The following is a 24686-nucleotide window of genomic DNA, read 5'->3' on the forward strand; positions in this document are numbered from 1 at the left end:
TTCCCATTTCACACGCAGCACACAAATGTTCTTTGTCGAACTTCAGAACAGGAAGACCTCGAACATGATCCCCAAGCACCAGTTTGTTGATGTCTTTGAAATTGAGATGGGAAAGTCTTCGGTGCCAAAGCCAGCTTTCGTTTGAGTGAGCTTTTGTTAGCAAGCAAACTGTTGGTTTCCCTCGTATGGGATTAAGATTCAGAGGGTACATTTCTCCTTTTCGCTTCGATTTCAGCAGAATATTGTTCGTCTTCTTTTCAATAATCTCTGAGGCATCGTCATCGAACAGAACTTTTAACCCTGTACCAACCACCAGTTGAGAGACACTGATATGGTTGTGTTGTAAACCTTCAACGTACGCCACTTTTCGTATCAAGAAATCACCATTGGTGATCATACCATAACCTTTTATCGTGCCAAAAGAATTATTACCGTACTTGACACTTCCACCATCTTGAAGGGACCGAAATTCCCTCAGCTCTTCCTTTCTCCCTGTCATGTGACGCGAGTAGCCACTGTCTATGTACCATTCATCGTCAAACTGCTCGTCACGCATAACCTGCAAAAATTAAGCAGATTTAGGAACCCAAACTTTCTTGGGTCCTTGTGAGCCTTTTACAGAACAAGGAATTGTAAGAGACACATCAACTAAAAAAGTTGTTTTGATTAAGCTTGTTTCATCTTTTCTTTTTATGGTGAAAACTTTGATTTTATCAGACTTGAGTACTTTAGGTTCAGTTTTTGAGTTTGAGAATTTGACGTTGGCAGACTTTCGGTTCTCGAAATCGGGTTTAAACGACGTCTTCTTTTCGTTTTCCGGAAAGAGCTTCCCTTTTCCCTTTCGATCATTCTGTGAGTGAGAATGAGAATATTGATGAGTCTTGGGAGCAAAGTTAAGCTTTCGGTCACTGTTCTTACTTGGTTGAGAGCCGAAACTACTTTCCCTTCGGTTCCTCTCATTGGTTGGTCTAGGACCGAAACCACCCTTTTGGTTTCTCTCATCTTGAGGATCGAAGCTTCTTTTTCGGTTGTTGTCTGTCTGAGGACCGAAACTTCTCTTTTGGTTGCTATGCCTTTGTGGACCGATACTCTTTTTTCGGTTGTTTTGAGTCTGGGGACCGAAACTCTTCTTTCGGCTGTTTTAATTATGTTAAGCGCAAGAAGCTGAGTTTGCTTTTGCTTCTTCCTTTGACTTAGAGGGTTTTTCATAGCGAACGTAATTAGGGTTTTGAGAACGCCAAAACTGTTTCCTTTCAGTGAGATTCTTCTTGTATCTCAAATTTCGTTGATGCTTTCGTTCTAACACCTGTTTTGGATTTTTGTGGATGTTTGCCTTTTTCTTTGGTCTTTGAGCATGAGTTTCACTCTTTAGCGAAGAGGTTTCGCTTGGCATCATGAGCGGTTCGCCTGAAGGAGTTTTGATACCACTTGTACTGGGCACATCAAAGCTTGTAGGATCATTAAGTGGTTCTGCCACATACCTTCCTTTTACTCTCCATGATGTTTTCATAGATAGACCTACTGTTTTATCAGCGTTATCAATCGGTGCTGACCATAAAAACTCATCACAGTCATCAGCATTATCTTCTGCTACTAATGCTGTCAGTTCGGCTGTCTGTTTCTTAGTAACTCCATGAACTGCATAAACTTGATTTAGAGTTTTTTGGAAATTTTGATATACAACAGCCTTTTCCTTGAGAACTTTGGTCTTTTCTTTGGATAAACGAGCGAACTCAACAGAATTTTCAGAAATAAGATTTTTGTTGGTTTCGGGTTCACTTTTGATAAATTCGGAACAGTCAACCACATCTTCTACATATATTTCACTCATATCATCATCCTCATTGAATTCAGAAGTGTTTTCAATATCAATTTTATTTTGTGAACTCAACTTGGCATTCAAAGAGTCAAATTTTTGTACAGTTTCGGTTTTGATTTTTAATTTGTCATTTTCATCCAACAAATTTTTGAGCATGTCCTTATGGTCTTTTGACTTTATGAAGGACTCTATTTTGTCAAGACCAATTTTGTAAGCGGGAGAAATATCATCAGAAGAAATAACGTTTTCACAGTTATAAGCATCGGCATCGATTTCATCCTCCTTTAACTCAACAAAGGGTAAAATCATACGATGTATCTTCTTCCCTATTTCACAATCAAGATGCAATTGAGTAATGTTGGTATATAATCGTTTAGCAATTAAACAAAAAACATTTCGTTGTTTTAAAAGCTTCAAATTATCTCTTTGCAAATAAATTGTCTCATCCCTAGACCTAATGAACTCCTTCTCCTTCTGCTCAATCCACATACGCCTCTCCTCACTCTTCGATGATACCCTGCTAATTTGATCAGTTAGCTTAGAGTTTGTGACGCGAGTTTGAGTTAAACTACCACTTATACTAGAAAATTTAGATTTTAATCCATTTAGTTCTTTTTCATAGTTTGTGATGGGAATTGGTAAGGAAACAAGAATAGATTGTACCTTCTTGATCAACTCATCGCATTCGTTGATCTGCTCACTGACAGGTTTCTCTGCAAAACACCTGTCTTCTCGCTCCTTTGCTTCATCCAGTCCCCCATCAGTGGTATAGCCTCTCATTTGTGACACCCCAGAAGTCACCATTAGACACTTTCCAGCAACGTCCTCTTCTTTCACCAACAAAGCCCTGCCATGAGTAGGCTTCCTCACTTCTTTATCTTCTGAATCGGTGGACCAAACTTCAACACCTCCAAACTCATCGTCAACAATATTTCCCTGTACAATAAGAGCATTCATAGTGTTATTAGATCCAACTTTCTTCTTCTTGATTTCTTCCAATCGTCGTGTGAGGTTCGATTCCTCGTCCTCATCTTCATTATTTTCTTACATCTTTCTCAGTATACAATCTTTGGCGAAGTCATTTTTGCCTCCGCAGTAGTGACAATTAAAGCTCGAGTCACCTCCAAGTTTTGCTTCCTTCTTTGGTTCTTCGGTCTGAGAAACACTCTTCGGTTCCTCTTTTGCTTTCTCGGAACTGTAGCTACCTTGCCAGTTTCGGTTCTTATTTGTTGGGAACCTTCTTTTGATGAACTTCTTGGGATTTGACACCATCAAAGCATACTCTTCACTTGTTAGATCATATTCAGAAAGATCTAAATCTTCTTCTTCTTCAGTAGCATTCCTTCCTTTGGAGATTAGGGCCAAGGAACCCATGCCAGAAACCACATTCGTTTCTTTAGTCACGAAACTCTCATGTGACTTTAATATTCCCACCAGTTTTGCTAGAGAATAATTCTTGAACTGTTCATGAGTCTTCACAATAGACACCACAACCATCCATTCGGGTCTAAGGCCATTCATGAATGTCACCTTCTGTTCAATGACTTTCCTTTCAATCCCATGCTTTATCATCTTACTAAGGAGATGATTGAAGCGATCGAAGGCTTGAATAAGCTTCTCTTCTGGCTTCTGCTTGAAGTCACCAAATTCTGAGAGCAACAATGTTTGGATTGAATGCTCAAGATCTTCATCTGTAGAATACGATTCCTCCAATCTGTTCCATATTTCTTTTGCCGTTGTGCATGAGCTTACTAGCCGAAACGTGTCTGATTGTAAAGTAAACCTAATCATTCGTAAAGCTTTGATGTTGCACTGAAACTTTTCCTTCTCATCTTGGGGAATGTCTTTCACATCACTGACGAGTTGATTGTACTCCTTTTGAGTTTTAACAATTCTTGAAATGCTTGCGTGAGCGAATGGACCTATAGTAGTCGCCTCCCAAATCAAGTATCCATTGTCTTCTGAGCCAATCACGTAGTCTTCAAAGTGATGTGCCCAGACCTCATAATCCTGAGTGTACAAAATAGATATCCTTGTCGTCGATCCTATGCTGTTGGAGATATTGATTGGGTTAGACTGAGAATCATCCATGGACATGACGATGTTTATTCAAAAACCTGCTTAAGATCAGACTTGTAAATAACGTTAGGGTAAGATCGAATATTTAAAGAACTACGTCAATAGCAAATGACGGCTCTAACAATATCAATCAAAGCGGAAAACCCTAAGATATTCTTCAACAGAAGAGATGTGTATGAATTACATAGTCCCCTGCTCTGATACCAATTGATGAGTTGAAAAACTCTTAGATCGATTAGATCTTTAATAGGCTAAACAATAAAAGAAAACAAACATAATCAACACAATATAGAATCAAGTAATGCTTAATGATTCAAATGTAGTCACGCTTCAGCAGAGCTCGATTAAGAACTTCCACTGTAGAGGCGAGCTAGGGTTTGTAGTACAATGATCAGAATAATAATTAAAGCGCTACCGTCAAAGGATGCATGCATGCACCTTAAATACTAAACCCTAATAAAATAAGCACGGTTGGACGGGCCCAAACCGGATAACAAAACTGGGCTAAGGACCGAGCCCAAGGACGCAACACTAATAGACCCAACACATATACAATATCATAACAACTGCGTAGTAGCGATCAAAGCATTACAAACATTGTATTGAATATTTAATAAGTTTACATTGTACTCAAAAACATTGTTTACATGATATCAAATGCATATGCCAACAATAAATAACGTGATGCGACGACGTCCCATCCACCAAAAACTCTTGTGGTTACTTGTTTACTGATTTCCTGAGAATACAAGTGATTTTGAAAAGTGTCAACAATTAAGTTAGTGAGTTCATAAGCGTTTTGTATGAGAAGTATTTTGTAAACTGTTTCGTGTAAAAAAATGTTAATGTATACTTCCAGAAAATCCAATACTTTCTTTAAAATAAACTGTAAGTCTTAATCCAAAGACTAATAATGTAAGTAATGTTGTACTGAAAAGTAGTGTTATGAAGTTTTATCTTTATATAAAACTACTTGACTGTATGTTAACCCATAAATCAAATGTGATGTCGATACCATATGTGAGTTATTATAACCATGCTAATGGGACTAGTTGCCTGAAAGATTGTGCTCCGGACGTCGAAACTATTACGACATTTGTCACCCTAGACTGGCCGGTCTAACTGTAGCTAACAGCTGAGGCGTGGGGTTTTCAATCCCATATAGATCTATACACAAGTGTTATGCTCTCCCTACAAGAGACTCTGGTTATAATGCAGGTCTTAGTATGTGTACTCTGGTAGGTACGGTGAAGCCAAATGTCTCCCAACCAATATCAATCGATTTACGTGAACTGAAAACTCCTTTTTCTTGTAAATGACATAATTATATGTTTCTTCTGAAATGATAGTGTAGTTTAGTGACTCCCAAACTGTCACACCCCAAAACCGGAACGGCGGAAACGTGCGGGGGTGGAGGACGTCATGTTTAGTATCACAAGACATGCATCATAGTAATCAAAGTAATAAACAACCATTTCATTAGAAAGAAAGTGTTTACAAAGTATGTGGTTCACATAACATAGACTACAAAGTAAATAACAAAATAAGACATGAAGCTATACTGTTCCATCTTCTGAATCCCAGTGCGCGTACCTGTCTACTGGTCTCCTGAGAATACAAGTTATTTTGAAAGAGTAGATCAGCATTTAAGCTGGTGAGTTCATAAGATTTTAGTGATGTAAGTAAGTTGTAAGTTCTGATTAGAAACGTTCGCCTGTTCCTCCAGAAAATCCTATATTTCCTGCTTTGATGAAAGATAAGTAAAAATGACTCTACAATCCTTTCTATGAGTACTAAATGGATACAAGTTATATAAAACCCAGAGTAAACAAACAATCGGTTGTGTGTATCTGCCCTAAGCCCACAACCAAACAAGGAATAGGAAATGAGGCGGAAGACACACATCCCATTGTTTGTTAGATCGTCGTTTATATAACCCTGGTGTATTCACTTGGTACTCACGAAGTTAACTGTAATAGTTCCTTTATATTTGATGAAACATTCTTTAAGAAAACCCTTATTTCTTGTAGTAAAAATGGTAACCACAATTGTTCATTCTATAATCACTTTGTTTATACTAGCTATATATAATCTAATATCGAACAAATAGTTAATTATGTGAATCTGCCCTAAGCCCACAACCAAACAAGGAACAGGAAATGAGGCGGAAAGCACACATCCAACTACCTGTCGGGTATTAATTATATATAACCCTGTTGTATAAACTAAGGTATTATAGATATAACCACCTAAGGTCCTTTAAGTTATACTGGTTTAATAAAATGGATTAAACCCTTCTTTCCTTTAGTAAAAATAGTAACCACAATAGTTCATTCTATAATCACTTACTTTATACGAGCTATATATAATCTAATATCGAACGGATAGTTAATTGTGTGAATCTGCCCTAAGCCCACAACCAAACAAGGAACAGGAAGTAAGGCGGAAAGCACACATCCAACTACCTATCGGGTATTAATTATATGTAACCCTCATGTATAAACTAATGTATTATATAATTAACCACCTAAAGTCCTTTAAGTAATACTGGTAAATTTCTAGCTTTATTTACCAAATGATCTACTTGAAAAGTATGTTTTTGTACTAGAAACGGTGTATTGAATTAGTATACTATGACCTGACCTATACCTGGTACTCCTTATGATTACTTAGTGTATACGGAATATATATATATATATATATATATATATATATATATATATATATATATATATATATATATATATATATATATATATATATATATATATAAGATCGGATAGATAGTAGGATGGGTGAATCTGCTCTAAGCCCACAACCAAATAAGGAATAGGAAATGAAGCGGAAAGCACACATCCTACTACCTGTCGGATCCGATTAATATATATCCCTGATGTATAAACTAAGGAATCATAAAGTTAGCATTATAGGCCCCTTTCTACTGAATGTATTATGACTCGACTTTTCTGTTTGTCGATTGTATTGATGTACGTTTTCAGTTGTCTTTCATACTGAAGTACAGATTACCTTAACTTTAGTTTGTTTTATTAAGGTCATAATGTGATGAGTAGTACCCATACTATACGTTCTCCCTGCAAGAGATTCTGGTTACCAAACGCGACTTCCGCAAACGAATTGCTAAGCCGTGTAAATCTCACATTAAAGTTATATGATCATGTATACCCAATTTATTATCACCTTTTGTTTAGAACAATGCGTTAGTGATCATTAGTATAATTAGATCCTGGTTTGTTATAGTATCTTAGTATGTTCCTTCTGTTATCGTGTATTATATCTACCTCCCTGTTTCTCTTTATAGTATGTTCTAGTATCTAGTATGAACTGAACCCCTAAACTATACCTATTATAGTTTACTTGTATGTTTACTTGAACTGTTACTGAAAAAGACTCATTTATCAACTAAGTTATGTTTGTACTTTAAAAACGGAGTTTTATAAACTATAAAGTAACATAACTTAAAAAGAGTTTTTGAAATGTTTTGGTCACTTATAAAAACATAAGCAATCCTTTAAAAGATGTTTATAACAAACATTTACACGATTATCATTGTGTTCAACTTGTATCCCCCCCCCCCCCTTTAAAAGCATTTAAAACAGTTTAAAAGATTGATTATAGGGGTATGAACTCTCCTTATGTGGGTGATTCAAACGAATATGCGTGTAAGGATGAGAAGTTCCACGAATGAAGTCCCGAGACACAAACGAGTCCTAATGACATATAATGGCATATATTGGCATGAATATAGTGTTTAAAAGCAACTAACATGCCATGAAACACCCTTAGGGACTAGGAAACACTTGGACCAAGTGTTATAATCACATGTGATTCATCTAAGGGGAGTGTACGGCCACTATAGGGAGTGTGCGGCCATGGGTGTACGGCCATGGAGTGTACAGCCGTACACTCATGGTAAAAAGTGCACAAAAGTGTGTTTGAATGATAGGGAAGCTTGTGGGACTATTGCTCATCAAGTGTTGAAGCTAAATTTGCATTTTGGAGGCCCTTTAGGGGTGTTTTGAGGTGTGTACGGCCATACAAGGGTGTACGGACGTACACTCCTTTTGTTCTTAAGTTAGGGTCGATTCTAGGGTGTTTAATAAGTGTTCCTATCGTGTACTAAGCATAGGGAAAGAATACTTACGTTATGGAGGCTTGAAGAGGGTTCACAACCACCAAGAACAAGTGTGTGTTCTTGGAGAAAGATTAAGATCTAACATAAAAAGATGTTTTTCATGGATGAATCAAGAGATGTTTACAACACCAAGGAAGAGATCAAGAAGGGTAGAAGAACCACTTATGATTTTGGAGGGTTTGGACGAAGAACTTGATGATAGTTGAGAGAGAAATCCGATTTCTAGACTTGGGAGTTGAAGAAATGGCTAGAAATGAAGGGTATATATCATACTTATGGAGGGGGTGTACGGCCAACATGGGTTCAACTCGATTTCAATGTGAAGAACTTACGCAACTCAATCCTATACCCAATGTTTGAATGTACTGAGCTTTGAATCCTTAAACAGACTCTAAACAAGGCTAACAGATAGCAGAAACAAGTCTGACACACGGTTGAATTGAATGGCTGGACTTACCAGGCAAAAAAATTTCGGGGTCACATCATTCCCCCGTTAGATGGAATTTCGTCCCGAAATTAGCTTTCTTAACAGTACTACTGGGGTTGTGCTTGTCGGATTGGCAGAATACCCACTCGTAGACCTGGCAACTTTGCCCTAATGTTCATGATATGATTCATACTTGTTCCATCTATCATTACCTCGTGTATACAAGTCGTATATAGTTAGGATTACTAAGACGGTCGGATGTGCGACTCTGCCCCAGGTCCACAACCAAACAAGGAAAAAGAGATAGGGAGGAAACACACATACTAAATCTGCGTAATCATAATTATATACCACCTTCGCGTATATACTTATTAGTGATAGGTGGGCTGTATTTGTCCTTAGCCTCTGTGCTTGAACTTGGTCTGCTGAACGAGTGGTATTTCGGGAAGGTCTGCGCAACATACGGAGGAAAGGCTTTGGAGTGCAAAGTACTCTTCGCATGAGTACTTCGGGGTTTTGAATACGAGGTAGACGATTCCGAAGTCTGGGTCGGACTGTCGTTACGAATGACGAAGGTTTCATGAATTTGACGGTCAAAGCGATAGAAACATATGGACTTAGTATGGTGAGGACCACGCCAACTCATGACGAATGATAGCAACGGACTCTTTACTGAACAAATGTTTGGCCGATTTGAAAGAAACGTCTGTTATACGATGATGTATCCCCTAGTGTGCTCGACAATGTACTCTTTGTAAACGTTCTATTGCTTTATGTTTTCTCCTTGATGTTAACACTTCTACGTATCGACCGCGATGAGTGAGTACATACAATGAAAGTGCTTTGATGACTAGTGTCGATACTTTATACTACGATCCTTCTCGGTACCAATATGATCGCCTGTCATATAAAAGTTATGAATAATTAAGATGAATAAGACAGTCGACTGAGTAACTCTTCCGCAAATCCACAACCAAACAAGGAACAAGAATTAGGGCAGAATCACTCACTCTAGGTCTGCAAAATCTTAGCTATGCACAACCCTGATGTGCATACTCAGCCATCATAGCTTCTCTGAATGGATCTTTTAGTTCTCTTGAATACTGTGACTTGTTCCGAAAAGTGAGTTATTATAATTACTTTTAAATGTTTTCCCCAAGTTTTAATCTTATATAAATATAAATTAATTTTTAAAGTAATTATTATTTCGAAGACGTACCGCTGCTTACTGGCGACTCCGGGGTTGACTCTCCTGCGGTGATCATCAGAATTCTTCCATCCACTCCTGAGTTCTTTGTTATCGGGCAGACCCTCTGGTAGTGTCCATTCTCACCACAGCCATAGCAGGCTTGGTTTTCTTCAACTCCGGGGATTTGGGAGATCGGTTGTGTCGGTGCCTTATTGAAACGGACTGTGTGTCCCTTTCTGTGGCAGTTCAGGCACTGTATTTCCCGATATACTCCGGTGTGGTGATAGTTGCACTTTCCACACTTCGGGAGAATTCCAGCATATCGACTGGCAGATGCTGGAGTAGCAGGTGTTGTGGCGGCGTACATAGTACTCGTTTGTTGCTCCTGTGGGGGTTCCTGTGTTGTTCGCTTCTTCTTCGTCTTGTTCTCCGACTTCTATTATAGTCCTCTCCCTTTGATGGCTCGGGAATAGGGACTACTACGCCATGGCGGACTCCATGGTCAATGAGTCGCTGGGCCAGGCGTTTGGCACTATCGAATGTGGTTAGATTAGAAGACAGTACATCTCCTTGAATCGGGGCAGATAAGCCTCAGATGTATCTTTCTATCTTCTTGCTCACCGGGGTAACCATCCCGGGGCATAGTGCTGCCAGGTCGCTAAACCGGTCAGTGTAGGCCACTATATCTAGGCCGACCATCGTGAGCTCCCATAGTTCTTGTTCCAGCTTTTGAACTTCGCCCCTCGGGCAGTATTCTTCCATCATCATCTCTTTTAGGTTCTTCCAACCTATTGAGTTAGCCACTGATAGGGTCAGTGAATTAACATGGCTATTCCACCATGTCAGGGCTCTGTCGAAGAAGGTGCAGGCAGCAAACTTCACTTTGCTCCCTTCTGGGCACGAACAGATTTCGAAGACCGCATCTGTTTTCTCGAACCATCGCATCAGAGCGATGACTCCACCATTTCCTCTAAAGGAATTGGGTTTGCAGTTCATGAGGTCCTTGTACGAACACTCCCTTGGGTGTTCGTGAGTAACTCTGGGGTTGGTTAAGTGGGTACCGCTACCAGATCCGAAGGTACCACTTTCGCCGAAGTGAGCTAGAGAAGTTGCCACTGCGGCTGATATTGCTGCTTGTAGAGCAGCAGGATCGAACTCTGGCGTTTGAGTTGGAGTTATCGGAGTAGTGCACCTGTTTGATCTGCGAGGAGGCATCTTTGCTAAAAGAATACAAAGATGAGATGGAATAAGTCTATAGCAGTGGTTTATAAGCCAAAAGATGAAAGAAAAGGTTATCCTAGTTCTGAGTGTATCTGGTTCTGACTTTCATAGGGTTCTGGAAACAATTCATAAACGAGTTTATGCAAAATAAACTCTATGAATTAGAATGGCTATCCTCGAATGAATATCTGTGACCTGAATAACTGTTACCAGTTGCACGAAAGAAAATAATCCTAACACATAATGTGAGCAGTGTCTCCACTAGCTCATTAAGTTACACAAGATTATTATTTCTTAGTGTGACGCATAAGACATGTTGGTTACTTCGGCTGATCCTTCTTTGAAAACTTCTCATGAACTTGCTCTTGTTCCTCCTTGACTCTTCTGTTGACTGCTATGAGGAAGTTGTTACACCTATCTGGGTTTGTCGTGCGAGAATGGAAGTGTCTAAAGAATCTATAAGATTAAGTGAAACATTATGGGGTGATCCTTACAGAGTCCTCCTATAATTACACAATGTATACAGGTTGTATATAATTTAAGATTAAATACACCTTCGAATAAGTGATCCTACTCCAAAACCACAACCAAACGAGGAACAGGTGGTGAAGCATAGATCACAAATTCTAAGTCTATAAAATCTCAATTATATAAAACCTTGGAAGTATACATTGTAAGATTATAGACCTATCCGTAAGGGTCTCTTATAGTATTTTAAAGTAATGTACTGGGTATGTTTTAAACTTGTTGTCGTGTTATAGCATCATAAGATACTCCCATAGTATCTTAACTTTATGTTCTGATCTAGAATTCCCTTGAATAGAGTTAGGTAAGTTTTAAGACTGTTACAACACCACATCACTCCCAAACACATGTCGGTCACATCTCGAATGAATATAGTTGATCAAGCTATATTGATCCTAGCTATGATTACATAATTGTCCAGGTTTGACCGCAGTGTTCAATCTTTGAATACTTCTGTTCTGTTCTTCTTGTGATACTTGTTCTAGTATGTATATATGTATAAGCACGTATGTATACTTATATAAGGTATCGTTATATATTTAAAATATGTTATTATCCAGAGCACTTCGGCCCTATTGTATTTATAGTTGTATATCTTTTATCGGTTGATATAAATATTTCACTATAAACAATGCTCTGATACCAATCTGTCACACCCCAAAACCAGAACGGCGGAAACGTTCGGGGGTGGTGGACGTCATGTTTAGTATCACAAGACATGCATCATAGTAATCAAAGTAATAAACAACCATTTCATTAGAAAGAAAGTGTTTACAAAGTATGTGGTTCACATAACATAGACTACAAAGTAAATAACAAAATAAGACATGAAGCTATACTGCTCCATCTTCTGAATCCCAGTGCGCGTACCTGTCTACTGGTCTCCTGAGAATACAAGTTATTTTGAAAGACTAGATCAACATTTAAGCTGGTGAGTTCATAAGATTTTAGTGATGTAAGTAAGTTGTAAGTTCTGTTTAGAAAAGTTCGCCTGTTCCTCCATAAAATCCTATATTTCCTACTTTGATGAAAGATAAGTAAAAATGACTCTACAATCCTTTCTATGAGTACTAAATGGATACAAGTTATATAAAACCCATAGTAAACAAACAATCGGTTGTGTGTATCTGCCCTAAGCCCACAACCAAACAAGGAACAAGAAATGAGGCGGAAGGCACACATCCTATTGTTTGTTAGATCGTCGTTGTATATAACCCTGGTGTATTCACTTGGTACTCACGGAGTTCACTGTAATAGTTCCTTTATATTTGATGAAAACATTCTTTAAGAAAACCCTTATTTCTTTTAGTAAAAATGGTAACCACAATGGTTCCTTCTACAGTAACTTAGTTTATACTAGCTATATATAATCTAATATCGAACAGATAGTTAATTGTGTGAATCTGCCCTAAGCCCACAACCAAACAAGGAACATGAAATGAGGCGGAAAGCACACATCCAACTACCTGTCGGGTATTAATTATATATAACCCTCTTGTATAAACTAAGGTATTATAGATTTAACCACCAATGGTCCTTTAAGTTATACTGGTTTAATAAAATGGATTAAACCCTTCTTTCCTTTAGTAAAAATAGTAACCACAATAGTTCCTTCTATAATCACTTAGTTTATACAAGCTATATATAATCTAATATCGAACGGATAGTTAATTGTGTGAATCTGCCCTAAGCCCACAACCAAACAAGGAACATGAAGTAAGGCGGAAAGCACACATCCAACTACCTATCGGGTATTAATTATATGTAACCCTGATGTATAAACAAAGGTATTATAGAATTAACCACCTAAGGTCCTTTAAGTTATACTGGTAAGTTTCTAGCTTTGTTTACCAAATTTTGTACTTGAAAACTATTTTTTTTGTACTAGAAAACGGTGTATTGAATTAGTATACTATGACCTGACCTATACCTGGTACTCCTTATGATTACTTAGTGTATACGGAATATATATATCTAAGATCGGATAGATAGTAGGCTGGATGAATCTGCTCTAAGCCCACAAGTAAATAAGGAATAGGAAATGAAGCGGAAAGCACACATCCTACTACCTGTCGGATCCGATTAATATATATCCCTGATGTATAAACTAAGGAATCATAAAGTTAGCATTATAGGCCCCTTTCTACTGAATGTATTATGACTCGACTGTTCTGTTTGTCGATTGTATTGATGTACGTTTTTAGTTGTCTTTCAAACTGAAGTACAGATTACCATAACTTTAGTTTGTTTTATTAAGGTCATAATGTGATGAGTAGTACCCATACTATACGTTCTCCCTGCAAGAGATTCTGGTTACCAAACGCGACTTCCGCAATCGAATTGCTAAGCCGTGTTAATCTCACATTAAAGTTATATGATCATGTATACCCAATTTATTATCACCTTTTGTTTAGAACAATGCGTTAGTGATCATTGGTATAATTAGATCCTGGTTTGTTATAGTATCTTAGTATGTTCCTTCTGTTATCATGTATTGTATCTACCTCCCTGTTTCTCTTTATAGTATGTTCTAGTATCTAGTATGAACTGAACCCCTAAACTATACCTATTATAGTTTACTAGTAGTATGTTTACTTGAACTGTTACTGAAAAAGACTCATTTATCAACTAAGTTATGTTTGTACTTTAAAAACGCAGTTTTATAAACTATAGAGTAACATAACTTAAAAAGAGTTTTTTAAATGTTTTGATCACTTATAAAAACATAAGAAATCCTTTAAAAGATGTTTATAACAAACATTTACACAATTATCATTGTGTTCAATTTGTATTCCCCCCCCCCCCCTTAAAAGCATTTAAAACAGTTTAAAAGATTGATTATAGGGGTATGAACTCACATTATGTGGGTGATTCAAACGAATATGCATGTAAGGATGAGAAGTTCCACGAATGAAGTCCCAAGACACAAACGAGTCCTAATGACATATAATGGCATATATTGGCATGAATATAGTGTTTAAAAGCAACTAACATGCCAAGAAACACCCTTAGGGACTAGGAAACACTTGGACCAAGTGTTAGAATCACATGTGATTCAGCTTAGGGGAGTGTACGGCCATGGGTGTACGGCCATGGAGTGTACGGCCGTACACTCATGGTAAAAAGTGCACAAAAGTGTGTTTGAATGATAGGGAAGCTTGTGGGACTATTGCTCATCAAGTGTTGAAGCTAGATTTGCAATTTGGAGGCCCTTTAGGGGTGTTTTGAGGTGTGTACGTCCATACAAGGGTGTACGGCCGTACACTCCTTTTGTTCTTGAGTTAGGGTCGATTCTAGGGTGTTTAACAAGTGTTCCTATCGTGTACTAAGCATAGGGAAAGAATACTTACGTTCTGGAGGCTTGAAGAGGGTTCACAACCACTAAGAACAAGTGTGTGTTCTTGGTGAAAGATGAAGATCTAACATAAAAAGATGTATTTCATGGATAAATCAAGAGATGTTTACAACACCAAGGAAGATATCAAGAAGGGTAGAAGAATCACTTACGATTTTGGAGGGTTTGGATGAAGAACTTGATGATAGTTGAGAGAGAAATCCGATTTTTTGACTTGGGAGTTGAAGAAATGGCTAGAAATGAAGGGTATATCATACTTATGGAGGGGGTGTACGGCCAACATGGGTGTACGGCCGTACACTCCCTCAGATGGAGTGTTCGGCTCGATTTCAACGTGAAGAACTTACGCAACTTAGTCCTATACCTAATGCTTGAATGTACTGAGCTTTGAACCCTTAAACAGACTCTAAACAAGGCTAACAGATAGCAGAAACGAGTCTGACACACGATTGAATTGAATGGCTGGACTTACTAGGCAAAAAAATTTCGGGTTGTCACACAAACTATACCAATTATAGTTTATAATGTTTGTTTGTCAAGAACATTTATATAATCATTTATATAAATACATAGTAATCATCTTGTCTAGTTTCAAAATGTAAGGTCAAACATCATATTTTTGGGTTGTAACCCACTAAATAGTGAAATAATTAGATTATACTCCTTTTTGTTAGAAAAGCTATATTTTGGTAAAAGCTTCCAAAAACCTTGTGGTTTTAAAAATCATAATTTCTCTTATGATTTTATGACATGGAATATACTTTGTTTTTGTTAGTTTTGCATTTGAAAACTAATATATCTCAAATATTTAAATAAAAGCTAGTGATAACCATTTCTTATGAAAATAATGGCTTTTACTTTAACATAAAGATGAAACATGCAAGTAGAGTATTTCCTAATGACGACGGGTATCATTTGGATGAAACCTCATCTCCTCCATTTGACGCTCCATAGCAAGCAGATGTCTTTCATACACTGTCAGGTGTGCTCGCAGTTCTATGACTTCAGCTCGAGTTTGAACTAATGCTTGCAATAGAGATTCATTGTCCCTTGTATCCCTCTCACGAGCATATTCAAGACGATTAATACTGATTTTATTAATTCTCACATTGGCATCAACTTCCCTGATTCGGTTGATGGCTGTTCTACCCTGAATTTCATTTCGAGCAACTCTGCTGACTATAATCGGCAGAACTCTGTCTGCTGAACCTTCTTCACTTAAGTTGTAGAAGCTTATGTCTCCGTTGTAAGGCATTGGTTGACCCTGCTCTTGACTCCATGTTTCGAAGCTTTGTACATAGAGGCGTCGGACCTTGGAAAACTGGACGAGGGTTAGGATTTTGAGCAATTGGTGGTGGATTAAAGGCTTCTGATTCAGAATCATTGTCTTCAGGAAAATTTTCTGCAAAGTCATCATCTAAGGGAATTTCGTGATTTTTTTCTGGCTCTGCATCTTGTTCTTGATCAGGGAAATAAGGGTCTCCGGGTATGTGAAATCCAGCCATTGTTATCTAAGCGAGAATAGGGATAAGAGATATAGGATATAGTTAGTAACGATAAGTTTCTACAAGAAAGACCTACAATTAACAAATAATGTACTAAGTACAACTTGGTGTAGATATTATTATAACTATAAAGCGCATATTAACTATATATAACTTGGTTATATTCGACCTTCGATTAAATGACCCGGCTCTAAATCCACAACCAAACAAGGAACAGGAAATGAAGCCAAATCACATATTCTAAGTCTATATAACTTTAATTATATATAATTGTAATATACCCTTAATATTTATAGTTCTACCCTTGATTGTTCTATTGTTCTCACTTGTGTGTTATTAGTATATACTGCCTAAAATACCCCTATAGTATTTTTGATCTTTATGTTCTGTTCTAAAGTTCTTCTGAATATGTATAGTTGGTAAGGTTTAGACATGCCACAACACTATCATCACTCCCAAACACATGTTGGTCATATCTCAAATCAATATAGTTGATCAGGCTATATTAATCCCAGATATGATTACATAACTGTCCAGGTTTGACTGTAACGTTCAACATCCAAATACTTTTAAGTTCTTATGATTTGATACTGTACTTGTATGTATGAGTGTTAGTATACTTCAAGAGATGTTTACAACACCAAGGAAGATATCAAGAAGGGTAGAAGAATCACTTACGATTTTGGAGGGTTTGGATGAAGAACTTGATGATAGTTGAGAGAGAAATCCGATTTTTTGACTTGGGAGTTGAAGAAATGGCTAGAAATGAAGGGTATATCATACTTATGGAGGGGGTGTACGGCCAACATGGGTGTACGGCCGCACACACATGTGTACGGCCGTACAGTCCCTCAGATGGAGTGTTCGACTCGATTTCAACGTGAAGAACTTACGCAACTTAATCCTATACCCAATGCTTGAATGTACTGAGCTTTGAACCCTTAAACAGACTCTAAACAAGGCTAACAGATAGCAGAAACGAGTCTGACACACGGTTGAATTGAATGGCTGGACTTACCAGGCAAAAAAATTTCGGGTTGTCACACAAACTATACCAATTATAGTTTATAATGTTTGTTTGTCAAGAACATTTATATAATCATTTATATAAATACATAGTAATCATCTTGTCTAGTTTCAAAATGTAAGGTCAAACATCATATTTTTGGGTTGTAACCCACAAAATAGTGAAATAATTAGATTATACTCCTTTTTGTTAGAAAAGCAATATTTTGGTAAAAGCTTCCAAAAACCTTGTGGTTTTAAAAATCATAATTTCTCTTATGATTTTATGACATGGAATATACTTTGTTTTTGTTAGTTTTGCATTTGAAAACTAATATATCTTAAATATTTAAATAAAAGCTAGTGATAACCATTTCTTAGGAAAATAATGGCTTTTACTTTAACATAAAGATGAAACATGCAAGTATTTGTGTCACACCCCCAAACCAGACGGCGGAAACGTCCGGGGGTGGAGGACTTCATTTGTAGTATCACAACACATGCATTATAGTAATCAGAGTACAAACAACCACTGTATTTAAAAAGTATAAATATTTACATGTGTTTCAACCTTGTATTATGAAACTGAATAGGTGTACAAAAGAAAAATATAAGACATAAATAGCTCCATCTTCTCAAAAGCTCGGGGTGTACCTGCCTACTGGTTCCCTGAGAATACAAGTAATTTGAAAAGAGAGTATCAACATAAAGTTGAGTGAGTGCATAAGTATTTATGTTTTGAAAGAATGTCTTTTGTTTCTTGAATATGTAACTGTTTCCAGAAAATCCTATATTTTCTGCTGTATATTAAAAGTAGTTTTAGTTGCATAAAATTGTTCTATTTGTAAACCAATGTTCTGTATTTGTAATCCTTTAGTAAACTTGCATCTGAGAGTATATCTGAATTCATCAACTGTTATTGTAAATTGTAATGTATTACTGTAAACTATATCTTGTAAACTAGTACTTTGGAATGGTACATAAGTTTAGTTAATTATACACTAACGTATTGTTAATATCTTTTTATGAGTTATTATAACCATACTGACTAGGTGGCCTGACCCAACGCTATGAGTGCGCTGAAAGTTGATGATAACAATTGTCACTCACAGGCGTGTATGCCTGACTGTAGCTAGCAGTCCGAGTGCGGGGTTGTCAATCCCAATATAGATCTATACACACATTGTTTCGATCCCCTGCTGGAGACTCTGGTCATAATATCAAGACTTTACTATATTGTTTAAAATGAATTAAACAAACTGTACTACTTGACTCATAAAAGCATATAAACGTTACATGTATAATACTTATGAAAACTCAATCATTCTGAAATAAATGATTACTAGTATTTTCTTGAATTAGTACTCTTAACTTGTATCTGAAAGAGTGTATACGCTTGGATAGTTTTGAATTAAACCTTTGTTATTGTAAAACAATGTACTCTAGTATGCTTGAATCATGAATTAATGTTCTGTGAATCATAAATTATACCTATTATAATATATAGGTACTTTCTGTATTGATACTTAGTATTAATGAATACAACCCCTTGCTCAACTTGTTACAAAGGGTAATTGAAACTAAATGAATAAACTTTTATACTGGTATACATATACAATATATATAAGTAAAATTTAAATGACACTCGGACAAATAACTAATACTTGTAATCCCACATCCAAACAAGGAAAAGGAACCAAAGTGGGTTATCAGTCCTAAATCTTTTAAATCTTATTTATATAAATATACGTATACTAGTATGATTTTTGGGGAAAAATATAAGTTTATAAAATATCTAAAAGAAGTTTCATATTTTAAAATCCATTTTGGTGACTTGATGTCTTTTTGAAACAATCACTTAAAACCACTTGAATTGAAGATACTGAAATTCATTTTGATAAGATGTTTGAAACCATTTGTTTTGATAAGTGTAATCCATTTGAAATCATTTGTTATAACACAAAATCTTTGTGTTAGACTTGTATACCCCCCCCCCCCTTAAAACAGTAAAAACTATGAAAATGCGGGGGTATGAACTCACCTGCTGTAAGTTATTCAAATGTAAGATTGGTGTAGGATGCTAAGTGTCAAGTGAAGTCTTGAACACAACGGATCCTATTAACATATAATGATACATATATGGATGTAATTAGTGTTTATAACATCTAATCAAGAAAGGTAACACCCTATTAGACTAGGAAACCCTAGGATTGAAGTACTACAATCACATATGATTGCATACTAAGGGTGTATGGCCATTCTAGGGAGTTTACGGCCATGAGTTCACGGCCTCATGAGTTTACGGTCGTAAACTCATGATGATTTGTGTCAAAAGGTGTTTCAAGGTCTTACAATCCACAAGGAAGTGTTCTAGCCCTAAATCCAAGCCTTAGGAAGAAGTTATGGTCCATATGCATCACTAATTAGGGTTTACAGCCAAAGGAGATTGTCTTGGCCATAAACTCTCTTTGATCTTGGATATTGGATGATTTCAAATAGCATAACTAGTAAGTACTACACATTGGAAGGTGCTCAAGAGTTTAGAAGCCTTTAGGGGGTCTAAGGCCGACAAATGCACCCTTAACAAGGGTTTACGGCCAAGGGAGATTGTCTTGGCCGTAAACTCGTATTGATTATGAGATTTGGACGTTTTCAAGGTCTAATGGTCTTCCAAGAAGTATTCTAGTTCACAAGTTTAGCAGCTAGAAGAGTTTAGGGTCAATATGGCATCATTTTAAGGGTTTACAGCCAAGGGAGATGGTCTTGGCCGTAAACTCCCTTTGTTCTTGTCAAATGAATGTTTTCTACGTTCTTCAAGTATTGCAAGTATACAACAAGCTTAGGAGAGAGTACTCACGATATAGAAGCTTGAAAGGGTGATTAAGGTCCAAAAACACTAGTGTGTGTTCTTGGTGTTCTTGGTGAAATGAAGAACACTTGATGATCTAACCAAAAGAAGAGATTTCATGGATGAATTCATGTGTATTCACTTGATATTGAAGGATATCAACAAATCAAGGGAAGAAACACTTACAATCTTGAAGATCTAAGAGAAAATCCGGATGGTACTTGAGAGAGAATGAGTTCTTTGGCTTGAAATGGTAAAAGTGATAAAAAATGACTAAGTGTCATATATATAGTATGGATTTTACGGTCACCATGGCCGTAAACTCATGGTATCTGGCCGTAAACTTCTCATTTGAGGGTTTATGGCTTGTTTGGTAGGTTACAACTTCAATTGGCACTTCCTTTCACTCATTCCTTTGGTGCACTAGGCTCAGAATGCACAAACAGACTCTAAACAGTGCTAAAAGTTAGCAAAAACAAGTCTGACTTTGATTGAAGTGAATGGTTTGTACAAAAGATAGAAATTTCGGGTTGTCACATCATCCCCCCGTTAGAGAGAATTTCGTCCCGAAATTAGAGTTTAAGCAAATAAGCAATTACAAATAACTAAGTGAAAAGACGAGGATATTTTAATTTCATTTGATCCTCACGTTCCCAAGTGAATTCGGGTCCCCGCTTGGCATTCCAGTGAACCTTCACTATAGGAATACGACTTTGCTTTGTCTGCTTGACCTCTCGGTCCATAATTTCTACTGGTTCTTCCACGAAGTTGAGGCTCTCATCGATCTCGATTTCGTCGAGTGGAATAACAAGAGTCTCGTCGGACAGACACATTTTCAAGTTTGAGACGTGGAAAACGGGATGTATGTTACTTAATTCTTGAGGTAGTCGGAGTTTGTAAGCTACGGGACCAATTCTAGCAAGAATCGCGAATGGTCCTATATACCTTGGATTTAACTTGTCACACTTTCCAAAGTGTATCATGCCCTTCCAAGGTGAGACCTTCAACATGACGCGGTCACCAACCTGGAATTCTAAAGGTTTTCTTCTTTTGTCGGCATAGCTTTTCTGTCTATCTCTGGAAGCTTTAAGTCGTTTCCACATTTGTACGATTTTCTCTGTGGTTTCGCGAATGATTTCTGGACCAGTAAGAGTACTGTCAGGAACTTGGCTTCTAGCTAGCTGCGTGTCACCCACTTCAGCCCAATACATAGGTGATCTGCACTTGCGGCCATAGAGAGCTTCGAAAGGAGGAGCCTTTATGCTAGTGTGATAACTATTGTTGTAAGAGAATTCAACAAGGGGTAAATGAGTATCCCATGCCTTACCAAAGTCTATCATGCAAGCTCGCAACATATCTTCTAAAGTTTGAATTGTCCTCTCACTTTGTCCGTCAGTTTGTGGATGGTAGGCTGTACTCATGTCTAACCTAGTTCCTAAAGATTTTTGTAAAGACTGCCAAAAACGAGAAGTGAATCTACTATCTCGATCAGAAATAATAGATATTGGCACACCATGCAGTCTAACGATTTCTTTGAGGTAAGTTCTTGTTAGCTTCTCCATCTTGTCGGTTTCTTTGATTGGTAAGAAGTGTGCGGATTTGGTTAATCTATCGACGATTACCCAAATAGTATCATAACTACCCGATGTCTTGGGTAACTTGGTTATGAAATCCATTGTAGTCCGCTCCCACTTCCATTCAGGGATTTCAGGTTGTTACAATAAACCTGAACGTTTCTGGTATTCTACCTTCACCTTGGCACAAGTAAGGCACTTGCCCACAAAGGTAGCAATTTCGGCATTCATGTTTGGTCACCAGTATAGTTTCTTCAGGTCCAGGTACATCTTGTCTAAACCTGGATGAATGGAGTATCAGGTTTTGTGAGCTTCATTCATGACTACGTCTCTGTAACCACCAAACTTAGGTGTCTAGATTTGGTTCATGAAGCAATAGACTCCATCATCCCTGACTTTGAAAATTTTATCCATTCCTCTCAAGGCTTCACCTGCCACGTTTTCAGGTTTTAAGGCCTCAAGTTGAGCCTCTCTTATTTGTGTGGACAAATGTGAATGGATTGTCATGGTCAACGACTTTACTCGGCGTCCCGAGTATTCTTTTCTGCTAAGGGCATCAGCTACAACGTTAGCTTTACCAGGGTGATAAAGAATCTGACAATCGTAGTCGTTCAGTAGCTCCACCCATCGTCGTTGTCTCATGTTCAGCTCTTTCTGATTGAAGATATGCTGGAGACTTTTATGGTCCGTGAATATTGTGCATTTCGTGCCATATACGTAATGTCTCCAGATCTTCAGAGCAAATACTACTGCTCCTAGTTCAAGGTCATGTGTTGTATAGTTGACTTCATGTGTCTTTAGCTGTCTTGAGGCATAGGATATCACCTTTCCTCTTTGCATAAGAAAACATCCAAGCCCTTGATTTGAAGCATCACAGTACACTTCAAAATCCTCTGTCCCTTCAAGAAGAGATAGGATTGGTGCACTACACAAAGCTCGCTTCAGCGTTTGGAACACTGTTTCTTGTTTTTCTCCCCAGCTAAAATTTACACCCTTTTGCGTCAGGGTGGTAAGAGGTTTAGCTATTCAAGAGAAATTCTGGATAAATCTGCGATAATAGCCAACAAGACCTAAGAATTGACGAATTTCTGTAGGTGTTTTGAGTGCTGACCAGTTTTCAATTGCCTTAATTTTGGAAGGGTCGACGTGTATTCCTTCAGAACTGACCACGTGACCTAAGAATTCAACCTTCCTGATCCAAAATTCACACTTTGAAAGCTTCGCATAGAGTTTCTGTGTTCTAAGAGTTTGCAAAACTTGACAAAGATGTTGGCCATGATCCTCTTCACTTCTTGAGTAGATAAGGATATCATCGATGAAGATTATGACGAATTTGTCCAAGAAAGGACGACACACTCTGTTCATTAAATCCATGAACACAGCAGGTGCATTCGTCAATCCGAATGGCATCACTACGAATTCATAATGACCATAACGAGTTCTAAACGCGGTTTTGGGAATGTCATTCTCCAAAATTCGTAACTAGTGATACCCGGATCTTAAGTCTATTTTGGAGAAGTAGCTCGCACCTTGAAGTTGGTCGAACAGATCGTCAATGCGAGGCAGAGGGTATCGATTCTTAATGGTAAGTTTATTCAACTCGCGGTAGTCTATGCACATACAGAATGATCCATCCTTCTTCTTCACGAACAAAACTGGTGCTCCGCAGGGTGAGAAGCTTGGTCTTATGAAACCTTTGCTAAGGAGTTCGTTAAGCTGGCTGGATAATTCCTGCAATTCAGAAGGTGCAAGACGGTAGGGAGATTTGGCAACAGGGGAAGCCCCTGGAATTAAGTCGATTCTGAACACGACTTGTCGTTCGGGAGGCACTCCTGGAAGATCATCAGGAAAAAACGTCGAGAAAGTTACAGACTTTAGGAATTTTCGCGATATCTTTCACTTCTTGCTTTTTGTCTACCACGTGAGCTAAGAAAGCACAGTACTCTTTGCGAAGGTACTTCTGTGCCTTAATGCAAGAAATGATATGGAGGTTCGTTCCGGGTTTGTCTCCATAAATAACAAGAGTTTCATTAGTTGGAAAGTTCAGACGAATGGCTTTTTCATAACATAGGATGTCAGCACGGTTAGGACACAACCAATCCATACCTATTATTACGTCGAAACTCTTGATAGAGACCGACATAAGGTCAATTGGGAACGAAAAGTTATTCAAGGTAAGAGTACATCCTATGTATATTTCGTTGGTGGATTCGGATTTCCCGTTAGCCATTTCGACTGTGAATGTTTCTTTTAATGGTTGGGAGCTTTGATTTAGCAATTGGTTGAAATTATGGCTCACAAAGCTCTTCTCAGCACCACAGTCAAATAGAATGCATGCATAAGTGTTGTTGAGAAGGAACGTACCCGTAACTACGGCAGGGTTTGCTACCGCTTCTTCGTGACCTAGGGCTAATATTCTCCCGACTCCACCAGCATTTCCAGCTTTAGGGCAATCTCTCTTGAAATGCCCCACTTCACCACAATTATAGCATGCTTGACCCACTCCAGCAGCAGGTACTTGGTTAAGTGGTTGGGGGTGGTGCTCTACAGAATCGGGCAGTATGCCCTTTTCTGTTGCAGTTACGACACTGCGTTTCCTGGCAATTCCCATTATGGTGAAAATTGCACTTGTTGCACTTGGGGAGGTTTCCAGCATAAGGCTTGGCTGGTGCTGGATTAACAGGAACAGCAGCAGGTACAGTAGCAGCGTTGACTGTAGTCAGCTGTTGTTTCTTTGAGGAATCCTGTGAAAACTTGCCCTTCCTCTTGTTCTGACCCTTCTTGTTGTTGTTGTTGTTGTTATTGTTGTTGTTGTGGTTTCCCTTTGGTTGTTCTGGCATAACAACCACTGAGTGTTGATGGACTCCATGGCCTATAAGAGATTGTGTCATCTCTTTAGCACTGTCAAAAGTAACAGGCCTTGAAGCTAAAACACTAGATTGAATTTGGGGCGACAGTCCCCAAATATATCTTTCAATATTTTTGC

This window comes from Lactuca virosa, chromosome 5 (genome assembly GCF_052849685.1).
Source record: "Lactuca virosa cultivar CGN04683 chromosome 5, Lactuca_virosa_CGN04683_v6, whole genome shotgun sequence".
Lineage (NCBI taxonomy): Eukaryota > Viridiplantae > Streptophyta > Magnoliopsida > Asterales > Asteraceae > Lactuca > Lactuca virosa.